The sequence below is a fragment of the Lagenorhynchus albirostris genome, chromosome 4 (genome assembly GCF_949774975.1).
Source record: "Lagenorhynchus albirostris chromosome 4, mLagAlb1.1, whole genome shotgun sequence".
In the NCBI taxonomy this organism is placed as follows: Eukaryota; Metazoa; Chordata; class Mammalia; order Artiodactyla; family Delphinidae; genus Lagenorhynchus; species Lagenorhynchus albirostris.
Genome location: NC_083098.1, coordinates 123,685,002 through 123,711,813, shown reverse-complemented (window position 1 = coordinate 123,711,813; position 26,812 = coordinate 123,685,002). Strand labels below are relative to the sequence as shown.

The 26,812-nt window shown below is 34.7% G+C and overlaps 1 long non-coding RNA gene across 1 annotated transcript in view; it reads right to left on the bottom strand.

The window, feature by feature from the left end:
- LOC132519545 (uncharacterized) overlaps positions 1 to 26,812 on the bottom strand; it is a 252,020-nt gene that overhangs the window by 198,304 nt on the left and 26,904 nt on the right. The window lies entirely within an intron of this gene.

Here is a 26,812-nt window from a genome sequence, read left to right as displayed (position 1 = left end):
TGCAATGCCCCATTTACTTACAGATTATACTTATAATGTATAAAAATCTACTTATAGAGTCTTTGTGGGGAAGAGTAAGATAAATTGTTTTAAATATTGAAATAAAAGAGGTTAGTATGGTATAACAAAGGGAAATTTAAAAGTAAACAAGATATTCTGCTATGCATAAATTCTGGAAATTTTAAGTACATAATTTTAAATGTACCTAATTAACTGAAGACAATAATTTAATAAGGAAAAAATAAATACATATGTGTAATAGAATGACAAATGGCTACAAGTACACATAAATATTAAAGATTGCCTAGATGTTTTTGTTCCCAAATAACAATGCAAATTGATAAAGAATATTAAAATAAAAAAACTCCTGCAGATGCCTTTCACAAACTACAAATTTGAATTTGATTTCTTTTGGGCTGCGCATATTGAAGACAGATGCTAGTGCTCACCACAGAATAACCCTGCATCAAAAGCAAGATAACGAATTATGGAAAATAAAACAATCTTGAAAAAGCCCTCTGATGAGCCCTAAATTGGAGAAACATAAGTATACTTGGAAGCTTTTCCTTCACTGCGGTCAACCTCTTGGCCAGCCGTCCCTGGAAAAGCACCACCTGTGCATGGTTTTTGCAAACAGAGGGACATCAGCCTAGTCAGCATCCACCTGGCTTGACAGGACTTCTCTCCCCTTCACGGGGCTGGCTCTGCCCAGGAAGCCAGGCACATCTACACCATATACCTGGCTTCCGGCGAGGACAAACAGAAAGGTGAGTACAGATATCTGGCCTCAATCCTGTTGCTTCTGCTCACACCCAAAAGTGATTGTAGAGATGTTCCAGTTCTCTCTTCACAGGCTTTGAACTGTTATAAAATAAATATACATCGCAATAGCCTACTGGGACTTTAAAATCTTAGCATCAGATAATTCAGGCATTAAAGTACCAGAGGCACCAAGGCAAATCTGCCCAGGTAGTTTGTCAGAAAATAACCTGCCTGTAGAGATGGAGAGATACCTTCTCATTTAAGAAAAAAAAAAATTTCTAAATAGATATTCTATCTATTTATCTATCATCTATCTATCAACCAGCCTACCTACTTTATATAGAGTATACTCGTAATATATATACACACTATATATATATGTATAAAACCATCATTACAGTTAGTTATAGTTGTTACATATAGTTTATCCCTGACATCATTATCATAGTGGCTATATAGTTTGTTTTATAATATATGATGAAACATGAAAAGACTCCAGCAATATAAATGTAACAGACCTTCATCACAGTCCTTCCAAAAGACGAACTGAATTGACAGTGAAGATATAAACAAAGTAACAGTTCTAAAGAAGAAAAATCCATCAATCGAGCAATTATTTGATATATTCCTAGAAAATAGGAATTAGATTTCCAAAAAAGCTAGAAAAGAGGTACCATAATTCAATTTGCTGAAAAAGTAAGATTAGATTTTTTTTTCCCCAGTGGAACTCATGCAAATTTCCATGTTGGTTTATTTTTTAAAAAAATACTAAATGCTGGCATGGACTTTCAGTCACTTAGGATAATCATCATTATCAAATAATGAAATTAATTATTTCCTAATGAACACATGGCTAGCCTTTCCCTTTCCCAATAAATATACACAAGCTGTCAGAAATGATGTGCAACTTAATAAAAGCATAAACGTCTATTTTCTTAAGAAAGCGAACATCGCCAATTAGTGATGTTGCCAGAGGGAACACCATAGAAAAGCCTCTATTAACTCACACTTGTTCAGTGGAAAGAATGAGCTAATGGTAAAGTGGGTCCGACACAGAAGAAAGGAGCACCTCCTCCCCAAATTCCAAGGGAAGACTATTAATTTACACAGATCCCAAAACCAGTCCTACTATTCCCAGAGAGATGCAGTTGAAGACACCTCTAACGCTGCAGAGAAAACTTGCCTATGTACCTTAGTGGCCCCGACTGTAGCTGTACGTTGGAGTCAAACGGAGGAAGTAAAAATTACTGTTACCTGGAGATTGTGATTTACCCTGTCTAGCATGCAGCTTAGACACTGGTTTTTTGGTTTGTTTGGTTTGTAAAAATTCTCCAAGTGAGTCTAATTTATAACCAGCTTTGACAAATGCTGGTCTACCGTTAATATACCCAATTAGGATCATTTCAGAGAGGACTAACAGAAAATGCAAACGGTAAGATTTATGGTTTCAAATTCAAGATGCTTCTAAGGAAGAGCAGAGTTTGATGAATTCAGTGGCTCCAGAACGTCTTCAAACACCACTTCCTGTTGCCCTTTGCCATCTTCCGTAGTCCAGGCTCCCTCCTTTATGATCAAAGGAGAACTGCAGCTGCTACATTCTCACAAAGAGAGAAGATACTTCCTTCTTCTGAATGTACTTCTTTATTAAGAGTGATCAAACTTTTTGCAAAAGCTAGAACTGGGTCATTGTTTACTTCTGAACTTACCACTAACAAGAAAAATAGACTCATCATTATAATTACTCTGAACTTAACAATATTTACTCAAGGCATGTGAGACAATGGTCTCACGTGAACACATAAACACAATAACAAGTGCTTGTGCATAGAAAACTGTTTTAAAAAATCCTCCTAGCCTTTTTGATTTTTTTCCCCAATCTTTTACAGTTCTCTTTCCTCCATGGTAAACTTTGATTTGAAAGTTCATTAGTAATTCACATTTGAGGTTGGTTTGTTTTAAACAAGCATTATGTATAGTTTAAAAAATGGAATTCTTTTTGTTGTTGAGACACCTACAAATATCATTTGTGAATAAACATAACTGATTCTAGTTAATCATAGAATTTAACTGATGGAGTCTATAATTCCAGGGCATATATATTACTTGATAACTGTTTTGCTTTTCCCTCGTAACAAATGATACAGTCATCCAGCATGCTGTGAGCAACTATTATGCTTTGGGGAGAAAATGGATAAATTAACGTGGCACAAGCACTGTTTTGTTAAAAGTGGTTAATTAAGAGTGATGCTGTTCTACATATCAATAAATATTTCTGATACCTACCTCTATAAAATTAGGATCCTGTGTCTGTAAAAGAGACACAGGAGAGAGGGATACAGGGAGGGGGAGAGTTTTTTTCAATTGCCATCTCTGAGATGCAGTGTTAGGAAAGGTTTATTTAATTAGTTTAAACTGGTATTTTTTACTTCAAAGTTTTCCTCATCAATATACTTTATCTTTTTAACCAGTTAGAACCACATTATTTAAATACAACCAGGTGACTCCTTTAGGGAAAACAATCTTTTCATGCAATTCTTGTTTCCTCAGAAAGTAGCTCTCAATTGTAGTATGTTTAACACTTTTGGAATGCATCATTATTAGCTGGGGACAGGGTTGCCATTAAAATAACATGAATTGCAATAATATAAATTCCCAAAGCACTACTGCAATCTTTTATGTTCTTAAACTTACCATAATTCATGAAATAACTAAATGTCTGCATATTTCTATATGTTGCTTCCATAACAGAACACCAGTTCTTTGTTAAAATGATTAGTGAGATGTTCGCTACAAAAATTTATGAGCTACTTTTTACAGAAACTCCCCACAACTGATACCACCACTGCAGAAACATTAGCTAAGAGCCTACAAGTTTTACTGGTCCTTTGGAAGCAGGGATTCTTAAGAGAGCTTCTCTAAGGAGAGTAATGTATCAAATGGATTTGGCAGGAATGTTAAGACAAGTAGACAGAACTATGCCCTCAGATTGAACAGGATTTAGAAGGATCGACCAGATACTCAAACACACTGATCCAAATAAAGCAAAGGACTTACATCTTCATTTTTAAAGGGCTTTAGTATGGAGCAACTTGGTATGGCTAAGAGTATTAGTTCTTTTCAGTGTTATTAAATTATTTTATTAAGATTAGCAAACACATGAAGACAATTATAACATGAAAGTTGATTTGATATTGAAGTCCCCTGGCATTTTATGTTCCATGATTCATATGATACCAAAGTCCCTAACTTTTCTCAGCTTTTCCCTTTAACTTCTCCCTTCTAGCGTGTTTTTGTTTTTTCCCCTTTTTCAGTTTCCAGAAAAATCAACTGTGTATGCAAGGGAGGGGTATGCATGAGGGTGTTTCAAAAAGAGAAAAGTAGTAGTTTCATATCAGCTTTCTTAATCAATGTCCCAATTCTAATATTTGGCTCTCCATACAAAAGGGAAATATGCCCATCCTCTTGGAAATATACAAATAAATCATGATTAAATTTCTTGAATCACTGTTCTAGTTTTTCAGACAGTTGTATGATTTTTCTTTGTTATTGTGTGTATTTATCAGAAAGTAGTCTGCTTTATATTATGATGATATATTCATTGTCAATTGATTTTCTTTTTAATTATAAGATACAAATACATTATTAAACGATTCAAACTGTACAGCAGTGTAACAGAGAAAAATGCATCAGCAAATACAAAATCTCATCTCTCTTCTCTCACCAGTTTGGTACTTCCTATGAATGTGTGTGCTTACCTTTTTTTTTAAAAAAACATATATGTTATCTTATTAAGTATTTTGTTTGTTTCTTGTTTTGGCCACGCAGCATGGCTTGCGGGATCTTAGTTCCCCATCCAGGGTTTGAACCCACACCCTTGGCAGTGAAAGCTCAGAGTCCTAACCACTGGACCACCAGGGAATTCCCTCTCATTAAATATTTACTTAATTATATGATTTGAATATCTTTTCATTTGAGAACATATAGGTCTAACATTTCCCCATTTACCACATTGTGGTAAAATAAATAAACCATAAAATTTAGCATTTTAACGATTTTTAAGCGTACAATTCAGTGGCGTTAAGTGCATTTATATTGTGTGACCATCACCACCATCCATCTCCAGAAGCTTTTGTTTTCCCAAACTGAAATTTTGTACGCATTAAACTGTAACTCTCCATTCCCCAGCTTCTGGCCAGCACCATTTTACTTTGTCTCTATAAATTTGACTATTTGAGGTACCTGATCTTAGTGGAACCATACAATTTTGTCCGTATGCATCTGCCTTATTTTACTTACATAATGTCTTCAAGGTTCATATATATTGCAGCCTATGTCAGAATTTCATTCCTTTTTAGAGCTAAAGTGTATTTCATTGTATGTATACACCACAGTTGGTTTATCCATTCATCCACTGATGAAGATTTGGATTGTTTGTACCTTTTGGCTATTGTAGATAATGCTGCTATGAACATAGGTACACAAACATCTGTTTTAGTCTCTGCTTTCAATTCATTTGAGTATACCCAGAAGTGGAACTACTGGATTGTATGGAAATTCTATGTTTAATTTTTGAGGAACCATCACACTGTTTTCTACAGCAGCTGTACCACATTACATTCCCATCAGCACTGAATACTATTGGACCAGCAAGCACACTGGTGACCCCAAGCAAGAACCTCCCTGTAAAGCCCAGTTTACTCACAGAACTGTGAGACAAAAAACATTGTTGCTTTAGGCCACTAAAGTTTTGGGCTCTCCTATTACAAAGCAATAAAGTAACAAACAGAAATTGGTAACTGGAAGTAGGATGATGCTACAATTCATACATGTGACATTCGTTTTGGGACTGGGCAGTAAATGAAAACTGGGAGCTCCTCAAGAAGTCCATTAGTGAAGTACTGAAGGACACCGAGGGTGCAGGAAAAAGGGATCCCCGTTATGGAGTACCAGTACATTGGACAACACTGCTATCTGTGGTAACATAGAAAAGGGGATTTATAGTGAACTGGAGGATTTGGTGTAGGAGATTTTCATGCAGAATGTTTCAAGTGCCAACTGATTTGTGTATACGTTAAGGTACAGATTGAGAGAGATGAAGAAGAGTATAGGTGTCCAGCAGATATTAGAGAAAATATAAAGTATCCAGTACTTACTGGGTTCAAAAATAAAATTAATTTTCATACTGTTACTTCCAGCAAAAGTCAAACATAGTAATATATGAATTAAGGGTAAAATAATGCCAAGTATACAGCTCTAAGACATTTATTGAGACCTCAGACACTTATTGAGACCTCAGAATGGTTCAACAGCATATTTCTTAGACCCACTATGTCAGACAAGAGAACTTCTAAAAATATTGAAAGAATGGTTTCACAGGACTTTGATTCTAAATACATGAGACCTGGCTCAGATGTTTTGAGGACATGGCTTCTTTTTTATTTCTATTTTAATAGACTCTAGTATGAGTTATAGATAAGTTGTATCGACTCTGGAGTATTTTTAGAAAAATATTTCAATCGAAATGCCAGTTACCTTAGATAACTTTATATATTCTAATTACATTGTTTCATTAAGAGAACATTTGACAACAAAGTTATACTTCTCATATTAATTATATAATAGCTATAATATAGTTCTCATATTTATTTTTATGTCAGATTAAATTATATAGAGGTATTAGAATTAAGGAAGTAACAAAAAGTACTTCAAAACTATTAAAATTAATAAAGAAAATGTCATCTTTTACTTTTTTTCACTTCTATCATTTCTCCTTAGGAATATTTTAGTGAATTACATTCATCAGAATTAGTACAGTGTTATTACATGTGATAAGTTTTCTAATTACAAATTTAAAACACATGTTTATTTCAATAAACGAAACTAATTTTTAGACATTTAATTTTATTTAACATTTTGATAAAATGAATCATAGATTTTGCTGAATTGCATGTAATGCATATATGTTTTTAAAGAGCTTGGTCCTAGAAAGCCAATCATGTACTTTTGTGTTTATTTTTCTTATTAACAGAATAACCAGATTTTACATCAGCAAATGTTATATGGATGGGGAAAATAATTCAGCCTATTTTTTGCCTCAATGTTGTTCTCATCTATACCAAGAATCTTGCAAGAGCTGAAATTATTGCATCAATTTGCTAAAAAACAATCACTTTCCAGACCTTGATTTCTATATTTGCATTTTCATTAATGTATATTAACTTACTGTTGTGTATGAAGGAACATATTTGTGTACTAATTTTATCAAATTTAAATGTTTGTGATATCCCAGTGAGCATGAAGCCTAGTTACTTGGTTGCACCTGTTCACATAATTGATTTCTATATTCATAGGGATTTTGAAGCACTAAGTGCATGAGCAGTTACCATTAAGGTAGTTTCACAGGGCCCTGAATGTTGGTGTTCCAGTGATCCACAAACTGTAAAAGAATATGAAGAAAGACTTAGCAGCTGCTCTGAATATCATGAATAGCTGTTATTTTCTTCTCTGAGCCATGGAAATGAATCACTGTGTATTTGAATTAGAGCATTCACTTCCATTTAAAAATTCTGTATTTTATGATGGGGAAGAAATGTTAGCTGAAGATTAAAAATTCACATTATCTGGGGCTTCCCTGGTGGTGCAGTATTTTGCATTAATGCATTAATTTGTTACTTATTTGTTCATCTTAAATATGTGTGTGTGTGTGAAGAATGTTGTTTCCACAGTTGTGTAAAATATGCTTTTGAAAACATTTCACTATTCACATTTCTCCAGTGAGGACAAAATGTTCTTTTTATATTTTAATATGTATAAAAAACTGTAGAATTATTATGCCTAAAATCATGAGGTAAAACTATCCAGGCTCCATCATTACTTAGTGCCACTAATCCATTAAGAAATTTAATACAACACATCCACTCCATTATTTATACAACATATCCACTGTTGTATCCATATTTATACAACATATCCACTCCAAATTTCAAGTGGAGAGCCAATCCATTATTATTATTATCATTATTATTATTATCATTTTTGCAACAACTATCCTATTGTTGAAACTCTACTTCCCTCTCTTTAGGTGGTCAGCATTTACTCTTATCTTTGACTCTACAGAAGGATTCCTGGCTTAGTCTATTCAAATTTTTCCACTTATTTTTCTGTTCACTGTTATTATTCCAAGGTTGAAGTATAATTTGAGCTTGCTTGCCCAATGATATTCTTTTTCATGCAATTCAAAAGAGATATGGGGTGGGGGTGGGGAAAAGGTGGTTGATGGGATTATTTAGGTTGGACATCATAACCTGGGGTTCCTGTGACAATCTTTCAGAGGTTCTAGAGGAAGACTAGTCTTGCCAGTTTTTACTGGGACCCAAGGAATTCTGTCACTTTGGCTTAACAGATAAATTTTTACTTATATTTTCTGTTGCAGGTATGCTTGCTGTATGGAGCTTCTGGAAAGCCACAATAAAGTAACAACAGAATTCTCCAAATAACTAGTCTCTTATTGAGATATAGCCCCAGGGTTTCTATTGAGCCATATAGAGACTAATCTTCTGAATTTGAGTTGCCAAGAGACTATTCAACTGAGGACTAAACCATAAAGCTAAAATGTAGAATATATACAGCAGCATTCCAAAATTATGTGCAAGTAAAAATAGAATATTGGATTTAAGCAGATCCTGCTATCATAATATAGTGTATCACACACTAATAATGCTCGCTGCCCCTGCATTGGGTGTCTTTCCCTCAACTCATCCATATTGGCCTCATAGGGCTTTATATGTACAGCTGTCTGAGTAATGCTGGCACCATGCATGCGAACAGTATCTCTCTACTCAAGGATGAACCTGAAGTGCAATGAGTAGGACTTTGAGGCGTACATATGATTGTTCATAATTAAGAGTTGGCCAAAGACATGGATCCACATAAATCCATGGAGAGGCACTAATGGTTAGCCTAGATGGTCAGGGTACTGGAAGAGCAAGACTGAAGGAACAATGACAAGGGGCACTGGGAAAGAGAAGTAAAGATGGGTCTTTAATGATGGAAACAAGGTGTAAGGATGACCACCAAAGGACATGCCCTCCAGATGAGGCCCTTGATAATAAGGTGAGCAGTACCCTATGGTCCTTGCCCCCCATGTCCTCTGTCTACCTTTTGTCTGTGGAAAAAATTCGCCAAAGAATAAGTTTAATCAGAGAAGCGAGAAAATGCAGAAGCAAAGGAAAGCAGGCAGACAAGACTAAATAATAATAGTTTAGTCATTAAGCAAAGTCAAGGATCTTCAGTTCCTCCTCAAGGGCTATAGGTAATATTCTGAGTCATATAGCCTTTGAGATGTTTTGTATATACTGAAATCCCCACCAGGTGGAAGAAGTTGACTACACGATGACCAGACTGTAGCCATGACATAAGCTGCCACAATTCTGAGAACTGGCCTCAAAGAAATGAGAACAAACTGACCCTGGAATTAAAGACTAACAGTATTTAAAACAATCATGATGATGCTGCTCAGACCACTGCATGACCAATTTCAAGATGGCTGTCAGAGCTGACTATGCTATTTCTGCGTGTAGCCCCCTCTCCACCTAAGCATCCCTGAAACTCCCCTTTAAAAGCTCTTGCCCACTGACTGTCAGTGGTGGTGGGGGGGGAATCAGACCTCCCCCCACCCAGGTTGCTGGCCTCCGAAATAAAGCAAAATTTCCTTTCCACCAACCTTGCCTCTTTATTGACTTTTGAGCAGTGAGCAGCCGGACCCCACTTTTGGTAACAATATGGCTAAAACTCTAATATCAGTTGGTCTCTTTCTCTACTCCAGTGTTACTCAGTAAGATCACTGACAAAGAGGTAATGGTGGAAAAACTGTAATTGAAATAATGCATAAGCTAACAGTGTGGGCTTCTGCACATCAAGATTTATCTGGTTCTTCTATTGCAGAGTACCCAACTTTTGAAAAGCAGAGACCAAAGCTAATTCTCTTGAATGACCCTTTATCGGTACCTAGTAATAGGCTAATTAAGGCTAATTACTTTGGACTTCATCGTGGAGGGTGTTGGAAGGCAATGCTTCATGGTATTTCTATATGTCTTACAAAAACTCTTCAGGACTATCTTTCAAGGATGTTTCCATAGGAAACAGCCTTGGAAGTTAAAGATAGCATCTTCCCCTGGGTTACAAGGCAGATGTGTTTCCTAACCAATATAACAAAGATAAAGACTTCTTCCAGAACAAATATTGGGCTGGTTTGCTATCAATCCCCTTATAAAATTGGGGTTGGCTAAGGTCAGTGTTCCTCAGGTTTGACAAAGATCCTCTGTTTGTATAGCATTCACCTAGTCTCATGGCAGTTCAGACCTACGGGACTTGAGGAGCAAGAGTAACTGATGCCGGGCTTCCCTGGTGGTGCAGTGGTTGAGGGTCCACCTGCCGATGCAGGGCACACGGGTTCGTGCCCCGGTCCGGGAAGATCCCACATGCCGCAGAGCGGCTGGGCCCGTGAGCCATGGCCACTGAGCCTGCGCGTCCGGAGCCTGTGCTCCGCAACGGGAGAGGCCACAGCAGTGAGAGGCCCGCGTATCAAAAAAAAAAAAAAAAAAGAGTAACTGATGCTAACATGACGTTCCTGCTCCCTGCTTCTTGCTATACCATGAGTAATAAACTGTCTAAATTGATCTGGGCTCGTAGATCTCTTATTGGTCGGATCTATGGAAGTGTGGCAAGAAAACCAAAAATCTCTCTGTTGCTCAGCGACTGTTTGACTTCTTGCAAGAGGATTTCTTCTCACTAAAATAAACTGTGGTACTGTCCACAATTCTTATGCCAGCACTATTTTTGAACTTACTGAATTCGTTATTTCCCATCGTGCTTCTCTATAATACTGCTTCTTGTGAAGTACAGCAAAAGAAGTAAAGAGATAGGCTTTTGCTTACAAATGGCCTGCTACCTTAAATCAGTTGGCAGCTAAAATTATGAATTAATTACTAAAGAAACAGAACTGGTTGAGTGACAAGACCTAATAAACTACATTCTGAGTACCATAAAAGCTATGAACTAGCAAACAGTATTTTGTACTGTTTCTCCCACAGCCAGAATATGCAGTCTGGGAAACAAGGAGTTAAGGAAGAAGTGTCTTCTTAACCTCATACTCCAAAAGTCTCATTTTACATCTTGAAACTTAGGGCTTTGTTGGATTAGAGGGTTTTTTTGTTTTCCTTTTTGTTTTCTTTTTGTTTTATTTTGAACTGAGGAAGAAAAATCTCTACTAGAGGTCAAAACCTTGTTTGCATCGAGCCAGAAACTAAGAATTCCAGCTAGTCCCTTTAAAGTTATCATGACACTAAATGAAGGCAAAGAATGGGACATTTGGGGGAGATGCTCACTCAGTATTTCATTTTCTAGAGTAAAAATTCTAGAAGATTGCTGTAAATGCATAAAGGCAGGTTAACTAATGGTTCACATAACTTAGCCTTAATCTTTAGTTGCCCATTTCAAAAAGGGAAATCTGAAGAGTGGAATACATTAATCAGCTTCCAGCAAATAGATGCGTGAGAATTCCCTCCTCTGACCAGGATTGTCACTTAGTGCTTTCTCTGACAGATATTAAAAGTTAAGCATGTTGCTTGCAGATCTAATTTTTCCAGTATTCTTAGATTAAAAAGCAAGCCAATTTCCCAATGGCTTATTTATTATTAAGGCCTATTCAAGAGAAGTTTGGATATAATTTTTATTGGTTTAACTGCTTGCATTATTTTGGGTTTCCCCAGGAGCTGTGTGATGTGAGGATTTGCATAAAATAAGTTTATTTGTAAGGTGTTCCTAGGAAACATTGTTAGGCGAGAGGAGAAATGACACAGGGAGAGGAAGGAAGCCAGTACAGGGTGCCTGATTAAGCAAGTTACCATGGTGAGCAACTGAAGATAAATCCTGCTTTGAGACTAAGGAGTTTCATTTAGAGCATATAGGTCAGTGTTAACTCACGTTGAGGGATGGGACCTGGGGTATATCCATATCAATTCCCATTAGCCACTGGTCGAGAACTGATCTCAGGGGCATGTTAATTCATTGGCATTTCCTTGTGACATGGGCATATCAGGTTCTAGAGGGCAGAGATTATCTCAGGGAAAGAGTCACAAAGGTTGACACTTGGAAATTATTCTGATGTGGGCAAAAAGTTAAATACTGATGGGACAATGTACCATTGTTGTTTGCAACGTACAAACAACGTCTATTTATTTGGCAAGGCAAAGTTTACTTAATGAGGCAAAGCTTATTAATACTAAGATATACACTTTGTTTAAATAATTCTAGATGAGGACAAAATAAATATTTTTGTGTTTTGTGGTATTTAGTTTGTTTTCTCAAACTTCTTTACCATCCTCATCTTTTATAGTGAAATAGTAAGAAGAAAAATGATATTCAAACTTTTCTTACATGAAGTTTGTAATCTTATGTCAAGAGCTGGATTATTATATCACATCAAATAAGGTCAATGAGATAATTATACAGGAAAGTGATCTGTAATGTTTAAGTGCTATAATGATTTCAGTTAATTAATTCCATAAATCCATTCACATTTAAAGATCAAATAGCACTGAATGTCTTAACTGAAAAGAAGAGTTAGCAAATTAATCAGGTAAATGGATTTATTTTCATATATGTTTAAAGATAAAAATTATTTCATGAGTAAACTCATAATATGGAGCATATTTTATTTCATTCTAAAACATATTTAAATTTTAATACCCCACACTTCACACCAGGATGGACGATACAATCAATTCTTCCATGGTGAGTGTGTCTGTCTCATAAATATGTAAGTTCACTTAGCAATGTCTTAAATGTAGTATAAATGTTACATATTCTAGCCTAAGTGGTTCATATAACTTGAAATATAATAAACTTCTGTAAAAAAAAAATGTTAGAGAAAAATGATTGCATCATTAAAAGAATGTTATGTATCAATTCAAATGAGGAAATAGGGCAGTAATGAAGTCCAGTGAGAGTGAATACTTTAAAAAATATATCTGGTTAATACAAATACATTATAAAGTGATTGGGAAACATTACTGTTATAAATTACAATATTGCATTTTTACTAAATTCTGCCTTTGATAATCAATGCATTTGCTATAGTACGGACACTAATGATTATACACAGTAGCATGAGCTATACATTCCAAAGGTTCTTTCCTTTTCAATAAAATGTATGTACTTATTCCTGCTATATTAAATTTAATTAAATTCAACTTAATATTAATCATGCCTTTTAAAAAATATGCCTGTAATTTAAATTTTTTTTTCTAACATTTTTATTATTTGAGATGTGGTTATTACTTAAAGCGATCACTAATTAAAACATTTTATGATGAGTACATTGCTCAGTGAAATTGAAGAATAGGAACTGGCTCTATATATCTGTAGAGAAAGTGGAATATATTTTCTGAAAACTGAAGCTTTTACTGTAGATTAGATATTAAATAATTTATCCAAAATATTATTTTCTAAAAGTTCAATTTAAGAGTTTATATATACATTAGATATATAAGTATACAGATTCATTTTTGTTAATAGTATCATTAAAATCACCTCGAAAGTAAAGGATTTTTAAAAGATTGCAATGGAAATCTTTAGAAGAAATTTATAATGGCCAAAACGAAGTTTAACACTACATGCTAGTTTTTAAATGTACATCAGAACACACAAAAAACCATTTTAAATATCTTTTTATTTGAATACCATATTTTTCAAACTACCTCCAATTTCTACAATTTACATACATTTCTACAAAATATGTTTACTAAAAAACTAAATGACTGTAGTTAGATAGCCTCATCCACCAGAGGGCAGAGAGGAGAAACAAGAAGAACTATAATCCTGCAGCCTGTGGAACAAAAACCACATTCACAGAAATATAGACAAGATGAAAAGGTAGAGGGCTATGTACCACATGAAGGAACAAGATAAAACCCCAGAAAAACAACTAAATGAAGTGGAGATAGGCAACCTTCCAGAAAAAGAATTCAGATTGATGATAGTGAACATGATCCAGGACCTTGGAAAAAGAATGGAGGCAAAGATCGAGAAGATGCAAGAAATGTTTAACAAAAACCTAGAAGAATTAAAGAACAAACAAACAGAGATGAACAATACAATAACTGAAATGAAAACTACACTAGAAGGAAACAATAGCACAATAACTGAGGCAGAAGAACAGATAAGTGACCTGGAAGACAGAATGGTGGAATTCACTGCTGCGGAACAGAATAAAGAAAACAAAATGAAAAGAAATGACAGCCTAAGAGACCTCTGGGACAACATTAAATGCGACAACTTTCACATTACAGGGGTCCCAGAAGGAGAAGAGAAAGAGAAAAGACCCGAGAAAATATTTGAAGAGATTATAGTCGAAAACTTCCCTAACATGGTAAAGGAAATAGCCACTCAAGTCCAGGAAGCGCACATACAGGATAAACCCAAGGAGAAACATGCCGAGACACATAGTAATCAAACTGGCAAAAATTAAAGACAAAGAAAAATTATTGAAAGCAGCAAGGGAAAAACAACAAATAACATAAAAGGGAACTCCCATAAGGTTAACAGCTGATTTCTCAGCAGAAACTCTACAAGCCAGAACAGGGTGGCATGATATATATACTTAAAGCTATGAAAGGGAAGAAACTACAACAAAGATTATTCTACCCAGCAAGGATCTCATTCACATTCGATGGAGAAATCAAAAGCGTTACAGACAAGCAAAAGCTAAGAGAATTCAGCACCAAAACCCAGCTCTACAACAAATGCTAAAGGAATTTCTCTAAGTGGGAAACACAAAAGAAGAAAAGGACCTACAAAAACAAACCCAAAACAATTAAGAAAATGGTCACAGGAACATACATATTCATAATTACCTTAAATGTGAATGGATTAAATGCTCAAACCAAAAGACACAGGCTTGCTGAATGGATACAAAAACAAGACCCATATATATGCTGCCTACAAGAGACCCACTTCAGACCTGGGGACACATACAGACTGAAAGTGAGGGGATGGAAAAAGATATTCCATGCGAATGGAAATCAAAAGAAAGCTGGAGTACCAATACTCATATCAAATAAAATAGACTTTAAAATAAAGAATGTTACAAAAGACAAGGAAGGACACTATGTAATGATCAACGGATCAATCCAAGAAGAAGATATAGCAATTATAAACATATATGCACCCAACATAGGAGCACCTCAATACATAAGGCAACTGCTAACAGCTCTAAAGAAGGAAATCAACAGTAACATAATAATAGTGGGGGACTTTAACACCCCACTAACACCAATGGACAGATCATCCAAACAGAAAATTAATAAGGAAACACAAGCTTTAAATGACACAATAGACCAGATAGATTTAATTGATATTTATAGGACATTCCATCCAAAAACAGCAGTTTATACTTTCTTCTCAACTGCGCATGGAACATTCCCCAGGATAGATCACATCTTGGGTCACAAATCAAGCCTCAGTAAATTTAAGAAAACTGAAATCATATCAAGCATCTTTTCTGACCACAACGCTATGAGATCAGAAATAAACTACAGGGAAAAAATGTAAAAAACACAAGCACATGGAGGCTAAACAATATGCTACTAAATAACCAAGAGATCACTGAAGAAATCAAAGAGGAAATCAAAAAATACCTAGAGACAAATCACAATGAAAACATGACGATCCAACACCTATGGGATGCAGCAAAAGTAGTTCTAAGAGGGAAGTTTATAGCTATAAAAGCCTACCTCAGGAAGAAAGAAAAATCTCAAATAAACAATCTAACATTACACCTAAAGGAACTACAAAAAGAACAAACAAAACCCAAAGTTAGCAGAAGGAAAGAAATCATAAAGATCAGAGCAGAAATAAATGAAATAGAAACAAAGAAAACAATAGCAAAGATCAATAAAACTAAAAGCTGGTTCCTTGAGAAAATAAAAAAATATGATACCCATTAACCAGACTCACAAAGAAAAAGACAAAGAGGACTCAAATCAATAAAACTAGAAATGAAAAAGGAGAAGTTACAGCACACACTGCAGAAATACAAAGCATCCTAAGAGACTACTACAAGCAACTCTATGCCAACAAAATGGATAACCTGGAAGAAATGGCCAGATTCTTGGAAAGGTACAACCTTCCAAGACTGAACCAGGAAGAAATAGAAAATATGAACAGACCAATCATAAGTAATGAAATTGAAACTGTGATTAAAAAGCTTCCAACAAACGGAAGACCAGGACCAGATAGCTTCACAGGCAAATTCTATCAAACATTTAGAGAAGATCTAACACCCATCCTTCTCACTCTTCCAACAAATTGAAGAGGAAGGAAAACTCCCAAACTCCTTCTATGAGGCCACCATAATCCTGATGCCACAACCAGACAAAGATACTACAAAAAAATAAAATTACAGACCAATATCACTGATGAATATGCATGCAAAAATCCCCAACAAAATACTAGCAAACAGAATCCAACAGCACATTAAAATGATCATACAACATGATTAAGTGGGATTTATCCCAGAGATGCAAGGATTCTTAAATACATGCAAATCAATCAATGTGATACACCATATTAACAAACTGAAGAATAAAAACCATATGATCATCTCAATAGATGCAGAAAAAGCTTTTGACAAAATTCAACACCCATTTATAATAAAAACTCTCCAGAAAGTGGGCATAGAAGGAACCTACCTCAACATAATAAAGGCCATATATGACAAACCCACAGCAAACATCATTCTCAATGGTGAAAAACTGAAAGCATTTCCTCTAAGATCAGGAACAAGACAAGGATGTCCACTCTCACTACTATTATTCAAAATAGTTTTGGAAGTCCTACCCATGGCAATCAGAGAAGAAAAAGAAATAAAAGGAATACAAATTGGAAAAGAAGAAGTAAAACTGTCACTGTTTGCAGATGACATGATACTATACATAGAGAATCCTAAAGATGCCACCAGAAAACTACTAGAGCTAATCAATGAATTTGGTAAAGTAGCAGGATAAAAACTTAATGCACAGAAATCTCTTGCATTCCTAAACACTAATGATGAAAAAACTGAAAGAGAAATTCAGCAAACACTCTCAATTACCACTGCAACAAAAAGAATAAAATACCTAGGAACAAACCTACCTAGGGAGACAAAAGATCTGCATGCAGAAAACTATAAGACACTGATGAAAGAAATTAAAGATGATACCAACAGATGGAGAGATATACCATGTTCTTGGATTGGAAGAATCAATATTGTGAAAATGACTCTACTACCCAAAGCAATCTACAGATTCAATGCAATCCCTATCAAATTACCAATGGCATTTTTTACAGAACTAGAACAAAAAATCTTAAAATTTGTATGGAGACACAAAAGTCCCCGAATAGCCAAATCAGTCTTGAAGGCAAACAGTGGAGCTGGAGCAATGAGACTCCCTGACTTCAGACTTTACTACAAAGCTACAGTAATTAAGACAACATGGTACAGGCACAAAAACAGAAATATAGATCAATGGAACAGGATAGAAAGCCCAGAGATAAACCCACGCACCTATGGTCAACTAATCTATGACAAAGGAGGCAAGGATATACAATGGAGAAAAAGACAGTCTCTTCAATAAGTGGTGCTGGGAAAACTGGACAGCTACATGTAAAGGAACGAAATTAGCACACTCCCTAACACCATACACAAAAATAAACTCAAAATGGATTCAAGACCTAAATGTAAGACTGGACACTATAAAACTTTTAGAGGAAAACATAGGAAGAACACTCTTTGACATAAATCACAGCAAGATCTTTTTTGACCACCTTCTAGAGTAATGGAAATAAAACCAAAAATAAACAAATGGGACCTAATGAAACTTCAAAGCTTTTGCACAGCAAAGGAAACCATAAACAGGACAAAAAGACAACCCTCAGAATGGGAGAAAATATTTGCAAACGAATCAATGGACAAAGGATTAATCTCCAAAATATATAAACAGCTCATGCAGCTCAATATTAAAAAAACAAACAACCCAATCCAAAAATGGGCAGAAGACCTAAATAGACATTTCTCCAAAGAAGACATACAGATGGCCAAGAAGCACATGAAAAGCTGCTCAACATCACTATTTATTAGAGAAATGCAAATCAAAACTACAATGAGGTATCACCTCACACCAGTTAGAATGGGCATCATCAGAAAATCTACAAACAACAAATGCTGGAGAGGGTGTGGAGAAAAAGGAACCCTTTTCCACTGTTGGTGGGAATGGAAATTGGTACAGCCACTATGGAGAACAGTATGGAGGTTCCTTAAAAAACTAAAAATAGAATTACCATATGATCCAGCAATCCCACTACTGGGCATATACTCAGAGAAAACCATAATTCAAAAAGACACACGCACCCCAATGTTCATTGCAGCACTATTTACAATAGCCAGGTCATGGAAGCAACCTAAATGCCCATCAACAGACAAATGGATAAAGAAGATGTGGTACATATATACAGTGGAATATTACTCAGCCATAAAAAGGAACAAAATTGGATCATTTGTTGAGATGTGGATGGATCTAGAGACTGTCATACAGAGTGAAGTAAGTCAGAAAGAGAAAAACAAATATTATATATTAATGCATGTATGTGGAACCTAGAAAATCGTACAGATGAACCAGTTTGCAGAGCAGAAATTGAGACACAGAAGTAGAGAACAAACCTATGGACAACAAGGGGGGAAGCGCTGGGGGTTGTAGGTGGTGGTGGGATGAATTGGGAGATTGGGATTGACATGTATACACTGATGTGTATAAAATGGATGAGTAATAAGAAAAATAAATAAATAAACATTAAAAAAAGTAAATGACTGTAAAACAAAAAGTTTGGCATCATAACTGATAGAACTTATTAAATTTTACTAAAATATGAAATATATTTTTACTATAAATAAAACCTGTAATGAAATCAAAGTAAAAAATACTTGGCTCTTATCAGCTGCAATTTTTTCATTAATGCATTTACTAAGTCTCTCTCTATCATTGTTTCCTGGTGGTGACATCATGCATGCCAGTTAGGAAATTCTCATTGAGAAGACAAGAAAAAATATACAGAAGAAGAAAAACGGATGAAGAAAAATCTATAAGTGCTCAAACCAGGTGAAGGAGAAATCCATTTGCCAGATACTCACAGAAATATTTGCAGTATATTGAACAGTTGAGACAAGGAGGAAAAGAAGTATTCAATGGTTAATGGTTCACAACAAGCTGAGGAAAAGCCAAGGGGGAATGTAAGAAAATTTACTTACAAATCTCAAACAGAATATATTAATATCCTTTCTCCAACCCATGCACACCACCATCACCCCACTAGGTAAGATTTGTTTTAAACAAAGATTTGTAGACCTGGATTCTTCCAATCAAATACATTCATGGCAGATGGGATTAATTACCAACCTACCTACATCTTTGCCCATAAATTCTGCCATTTTTCCTGTCTCTATGCATGAACTGATGATGATATTAGCCAAGCCCTCAGCTTCTTTTTTTGCACTATGTCACATCTTTAGTCCCCAATACAAGAATATTGCTCCAGTAATACTGACATTGCTCCCCTGCATCACCAATGTTTATCTCTTAAGTGGATTATTACTATGATTTCTCCAATGTGGAAAAGAAAAGCCTTAATTCCATTTCAACTTTGAGCTTCCATCTTGGTTCTATTGCCCTTTAAAATAAGCTGATAAATTTGCTTATACACAACGGCTATAAACTGTCTCCTCCAATTTCTCTTGAATCCACTTCCAGCAGGATTTTTCCCATGCCCCCCACAGAAACTGTTTTGTCAACATCAAAAACGACTATCACTTTGCTAAACCCAAACATTTCATTGTTTGTTCTCATTGTTCTATTTGGAGCATTTTAATGGACAGTTATTTTTCTTTTGAACACACTCTCTGGGAAGAATGGAATTTTATTTGAGGATTTTAAGTAGTAGATTTCCATGATTTGACTTATGTTTAACAATATCCCTCTGACCGCACTGTGGAGAATACCGAAGAGAATACTGTTTTGTCTCTTGCTTTATAGGAGTGGCTCCTCTTTTATAGCCTTTCTTTGCTGTGGCTCCCTCTTCCCCTAAATTCTTAACCAAGATGCAATTTAGGATTGGGCCTTTAGATCTTATCTCTATCTACATTCACTTACTTGGTGACTTCATTTAGAACTCTGGCTTCAACATCTACCTCTATATGGACTGTTTTCCATATAGCTAAATATGGATAGCTAAATTTTTCTTAAATCTCCCCTCTTGTATGTCTAATAGGCATCAGACATTTAACATGCCCAAGACTGAACTTCTGAAAATTCCTCTTCCTCTTCCTAATTTACGGCAACTACATCTTTCCAGTTCCTCAGGACATATGTTTCAGAATCTTCTCTGACTCTTCATATACATATTATATCTAGTTCAGCAGCAAATGCTGATGATTCTACCTTCAAAATATATTTTTGATCTGACCATGTATCTCTCACCATGGTATTGGAATGGCCACTTCATTAGTTTCATTGCTGTGGTTTTTGCTTCCCTTCAGTATTCTCTATCCAGCAGCCACAGAGATTGTGTTAAACTTGCATCAAGTCATGCCACTCCTCTAACTAAAACCCTCAAATACTGCCCTAGCCCTTTCAAGGAAGAAGCCAGGTCTTTAACGTGGCCTACAAGGCCTTAAACGATCTTGACTCTCTTAACACAGATAACTTTATTTCTCACTCCTTCATTTCCTTTTGACAATTTTATACAATGTCACCTTCACAATTAGATTACTATAGTCAAAACTGCAGTCTAATAGTCACATTTCCTGATTTATTTATCTCTATAGTACCTAATTTTGTTTAGTATCTGTTACTCCATTTTATAATTCAAATTCCGTAAGATTTAGGGCACTTGGTTTTGATCTCGTCATAGCCCTGAAATTTACTAGCATTCTGGAATGTAATAATTGATTCATAGATTTGTATTGAATAAGTGAAGGAATAACTGAAATTATTAAATGGAAACTAAAGCCAGAGTTTCTCCCTAGTGTTCTTGCGGCTACTGGTCAAGCAGGGTAGCATGGGTGGTGGCTTTGGTAGTTAACAGAAGATGAAATTTTCACTATAGCAGTGGCAAACTATAATCCCCTTATTAATCTTGGATAGCCTGAGTCCCTGTGGCAGGAAAATCAGGTGGATAAGATGCAGCTTCTGGTGTTCAGCCTGGCTTATATTTCTGCATATGGCTCTTAAACCTCCCTACAATTTTATAAGCTATTCAATACATGTATATTCTAATGTATTTGTGATGGTTAATTTTATATGTCAACTTGGCTAGGCCATGGTACTCATACTGATCTAGATGTTGCTGAGAAGGCATTATTTAGGTGTGATTAACATTTAAATCAGTGGCCTTTAAGTAAAGCAGGTTATCTTCCATAATGTGGGTAGGCTTTATTCAATCAGTTGAAAGGCCTTAAGGACAAAGTCTGAGGCTTCCTGAAGGAATTGTATTTTTAAACTAGAGCTACAGCATCAGCTCTTCCCTGCATCTCCAGCCTGCTGGTTTACTCTACAGACTTCAGACTTGCCAGGCGGCCCACACAATAAATACCTGTGTGTGTGTATATGTATTTATATTTATGTATATTTTATATTTATTTATATTTATTATCCATAATAAATATTTATTGTATATTTATACTTTGTATATATGTATTTATGTGTGTGTATATATACATACACATGTGTATATATATATTTATTATATATAATTTTATTTATATAATAAATATATATATTATTTATATTTTGTTTATATGTATTTATGTGTGTGTGTATATGTATATACACATGTGTGTGCATATATATATATATATATATATATATATATATATATATAAAAAACATTCTATTGGTTCTGTTTCTCTGGAGAATTCTAATATACTATTTCTTCCCTAAAATCAGCTAGCATTGGTTTCAGTCACTTACATATAAAAGGCTTGATTGATATAGAAATTGGTACAGAGAAGTCTCAGGAACTAGAACTATAGAAAATTTAGGAGGTGTGATAGAGCAGTTGGGTCTAATTTGGGCTAAAATGCCATGAAATTACACATGTAATTAAAAAGAGAGAGAGGATTTTGTCAGTAAATGTCATAAAGTGGCAAAAAGACTTAAATATCATCGGTGACCACTACTTGTGAAATGCTCATCACAGGCAAGGCCTGGGGAATCAAGTGTACACTGCCATAGATCGCTATCAAAGTCACAAAGGATTAGAGGACTGTTGCAGGAAAATAATGTTTATAAGAGTGTTGTCAAGTTAAAGAGAATGACAAACTTCAGGTGTCTAAATATTTGCCTCAAGGCGCTAGGATGTTTAAAAGAACATCAAAATGAATACTTCTCTCACACCTGGAATACTGAGGCAGAATTCATCATCAGTTAAATCCAGATCATCCAAAACTTTAGTAAATAAAGGATAAGGCCATGATATACAAACACCAGAACCCTGTAAGTTGGAATGAACCCATATGGGAATATTCAAAAAACAAAAAACACACATCAATGAATTTATGTTGCCAGTCCCTTTTTCTTTCTACTGCACGATGATGGTGCTTCAGCTTCAATAAGCATTCTGACTAATTTCTACTGAGTGTGTTAGGTTGAAAGACATTAACTTCACCTCCACTACTCCTCATTTATCCAGATCTGTAACTAAACTTTGATATCAACATGGATCAGTATGCTAATTCTAAGTTCAAATTTAATATAAAAAGAATTATACAGAAAAATAAATGAAAAATTTTCATACTTTATACAGGCAAAATGTGAAGAATACAGCTATGTATTGATCCTGAAACTGAGAACCCAATAGGAGAAAAATACTTTTGAGTTATATGTATTAGTATGGGTGCACTTATCTGAATTTAGTATACTAGCATTAAAAGTACAACATGATTTTTATATTTGCTTGGTTAATTATCTAAATGTGGACTTAATGACTGCCTATGTAATATAAAGCTAACAGAAAATTTTAGAAACATGCAGAGGAAGGATTTTAATGTCTTAGAGAGGTTAGACTGTTGGAATGAATTTATCATTTGAAAATTGCTAAATTACCCTTTAATATTACCTGTACATAAAGATCTATAGGGAGTATGAGAAATTTATTTTTTCTAATAACTTAAAACTATTAAAAACATAAAGTATATTATTTTTTTAAACAACATGAGATATCACTGCACATCCATCAGAATGGTAAAATAAACAATAATAACATCAAATGTTGGCAGTTTGCAGAGAACCTGGATCACTCCTATATTGCTGGTGGCAACGTAAAATGGTACAGCTTCCCTGAAAAAGTGTTTGGCAGTTTCTTAAAAAAAAAAAAAAAAAAAAAAAAATCAACACTCAATTACCATGCATCCCAGTAACTGCACTCCTAGGTATTTATTCCAGAAAAACAAAGACATGGTCACACAAAATCCTGTATGTGAATGTTTATAGCAGTTTTATTCATCATAGCCCCAAACTGGAAACAGCCAGCTATCCTTCAATAGGAAACAAGTCATATCAACTATGGTACATCCATATGTGGATTACTCTTCAGCAGTAAAAAGGAGTCCAATATTATATGCACAACAACCTGAATGAATTTACAGAGAATTATTCTGATAAAGATGGACAATGTTCTATTCCCCAACCTCTACTCCTCACTTATTTAACCTCTCCTCTTATCTCCCTCCATTCCAGCCACACCTGACTCCTTACTGTTTTTTAAACATGCCAGGAAAGTCTCAGTTCAGGGTCTTTGTAGTTGCTATTACTTTTGCCTACTAATACCCACACTCCCACTCCAGTCCTACAGTCCCATGTCCCACATGGCTTGCTTTCCCCTGTTCAGATGTTGCCTTAAGTGTTGTATTTTTCAATTAGATCTTCCCTGAACAACTTATTTAAAATTCCACCATACTCTCCAACAATTTGCATCCCCTTTTTTGCTTTATATTTCCAAAACACATATAACTTTTTGAAATACTCTGTATTTTACTTTTATTCAACATCTAAGTTCAGTTGGAATGCAAACTATGAGAAAAAGTCTTTCTCTTTTGTTCACCACTGAATGTGTCTATATGTGACACAATCTAGACACATGAGAAAAGATTTCCTTCACAAAGCATTGAGAATTATACAAGAGAGGGTAGTCCTATCATCTTTGAATAGTTCTTTGTGACTTTGGGACAGATGTGGGACAGCCAATTGAAATGAGTTCTCAGTTCTCAATGGAGATAGCAGAGTTCAGAGTGGGAAAGGTCACACAGAAACACTTTACAATTACAGAAAAGGTAAGATTAACAAAATAGTCAATGATTCGATATCCTGGTACCACAGAACAAAAATAGATGGGAAGACAATTTTTAATAACAATGAAAGTAACAACAAAACACTCCAGATAATATAGACCGAGGTCTGACTTGAGCCACCACAATAGATAATTCTGTCCCCTATTTGAATTATTTACTGGGTTAATCCACAGTTCCAGATAGAGTCCAGGTGAAGCTGAAAAACTTGAGAAAGGACCCTGCAGTAGTAACACAGAAACAATATTCTAAATGTCACTCCAAACCTTCAGCCAAATATTCTGAGGCTATTTAGCTAGGTATTTTACGTACTAAAGAAAGGAAAACACCCTTATCTTTCAGAGATTATGGAAAATGCAACTAAATCGACATTAATTTCTGGATACATGAATGACTCTGTGGTTTACTAGATGAAGGTAACTTTCTAAAAGTGATACGAGTTTTGACACAAACCCACCTCATGGTAGGCTTCGTTTGCAGAGACTATCACATGATAAATTTCTTCACTATTTCAATGTGTATTTGGAGTAGGAATACTCTGAAAATAGCAAAATTCCTGCAATGACTACTTTGCTAATGATACTAAGATTATTGTAGTGGGAATTACTAAGTGGAAACTGCCAGTTCCCTGTCACTACCAAAAGGGTAAATCAATGGTACCCACAAATTCTGCAAAGATACCAGTCGGTGAAAATTATCACATTTCACAGTTCTCTCCAACTTGGTTGATACATAATAGGTATAAATGAAGGGTCACAAGAAAGAGTTACTTTAAATTTAATAAATTCAAAGTAGTTACTTTAATCCCAGATTTTTATCCAAATATGATCTCTTTACTGATGGCTTTACTGACATCTCCTTAAATTGTAAATGTTCACTGTCTCCACTTGATTACATTCCATCTTCTCTCAACCTCATACACATCAGACTTACTTAGTGTTCTACTGAATGTGAGTCAAGATCAACAATGAACTCTAATTGCTAAATCAAATGATCAATACTCAGCATCATTTAGAATAGTTGATCTCCAGCCTCACGTGACTTGTTTTCCCTTATACCATAGTTTGATTTTCTACTACCCTACTGGCAGTTCTTTCTCTCTCTTGTCTGGTTGTCTTACCTAACCACTGAAATTTGGTGTGCTCCTGTAATAAATCCTCAAAATTTCTCTATCTATATTCATCTATAGGTGACATTATCAGTTCCATTAATTAAATATCTATGCATATTCTTGTATCTCCTAAATTTATAATTTCAGCTCTAATTTCAAATTAGGCATGCACAAAACAGATACAGGGTTCCATCCATACTTCCTGCTCCTTTCCCAGTAGTTTTCATCACAGTAAACAACATTAATATCCACCCAGTTGCTCAGGCCAAGAAATTAAAGTGACATTTGACCTATTCTCTCTCTCATACCCCATATTTCGTTTAGTAATATATTATGTTTTTAAATTTCCAAATTCGACAACCTCTCTAAAACTGTGCACCCGCCTGCCTTAACCAAAAGTTTTACATCACTACATTTTAATCTCTTTTAGTCTATTCTTTATATGCAAGCAACTGATCATATTTTAAACATAAAGTAGTCCTAGAAAAGTACACAAGGTCTTTATTAGGCTCTCCAAGGCCTCTATCATTGGTTCTTTATTCTCTATCTAATTGCTAGCAATATTTTCCATCTGACACCACTCCAATCACACTTGCCAAAAATTTTCCTCTATCAGAGAGGAATAGATGTTCACACGTGACACTCTATCATTATTTTTCATTACACACTTCAATGGAAAAAAAAAGCATCACAGTAGACTTCAACATGGCGTTTAACAAAAATTCAAATCACTTTGTTGATAAAATAATTAAAATAGAAAAGAAGCTTATCTTGATAGTAATAAAAAAATGGATATAAGCAAAATGTCCTTCTAAAGAAGATTGTTTAACATTATACACACACACATACACCTACACATACATACACACATATACCATATGTACTATCTAAAATAAACGTGTTTATATGTTACGTTATATTATTGGTAATAAGATTAATTTCATCATTAAAATATTTAATAAAGCAGTATTCATCTATATATGAAGATAAACATATTTAACATTTTCAATATCAATGAAAATCTTAATTTTTATTAATTCTTCTTTCCAGGCATAAAATGACTAGTAAATCATGCTTCTTAAATATCACTTATATTTTGTTTTACACTTGAAAATGTATGTCCTGATTTTTTAATAATATATTTGATTCAATATAATACATAAATATTAAATTGATATTATATTGGATATTTAAGAGAAATATTTATGATACACCAATTTAATTTTTAATACCTTACTTCGTGGAAATTGCCAAAAAGTTAAAAGGTATTTTTCTCCACACAAGCTTCCCATCTTCTGTAAGGTAGAAAGTAAACATCTATCTCACCATTTCTCATCTAATTTCGTTTGGTAAAAGCAAACAGTACAATTATTTAGTGAAAATTTTTAAAAAGACACTATGCCACTTTAAAAGTATAGAAAGATTGTATTAATCTTCAAATATTTTATCAATTGCAGAAATATTACAAAAGATTTATTGAAAAGGGTCACATAAAATATTAAAATATT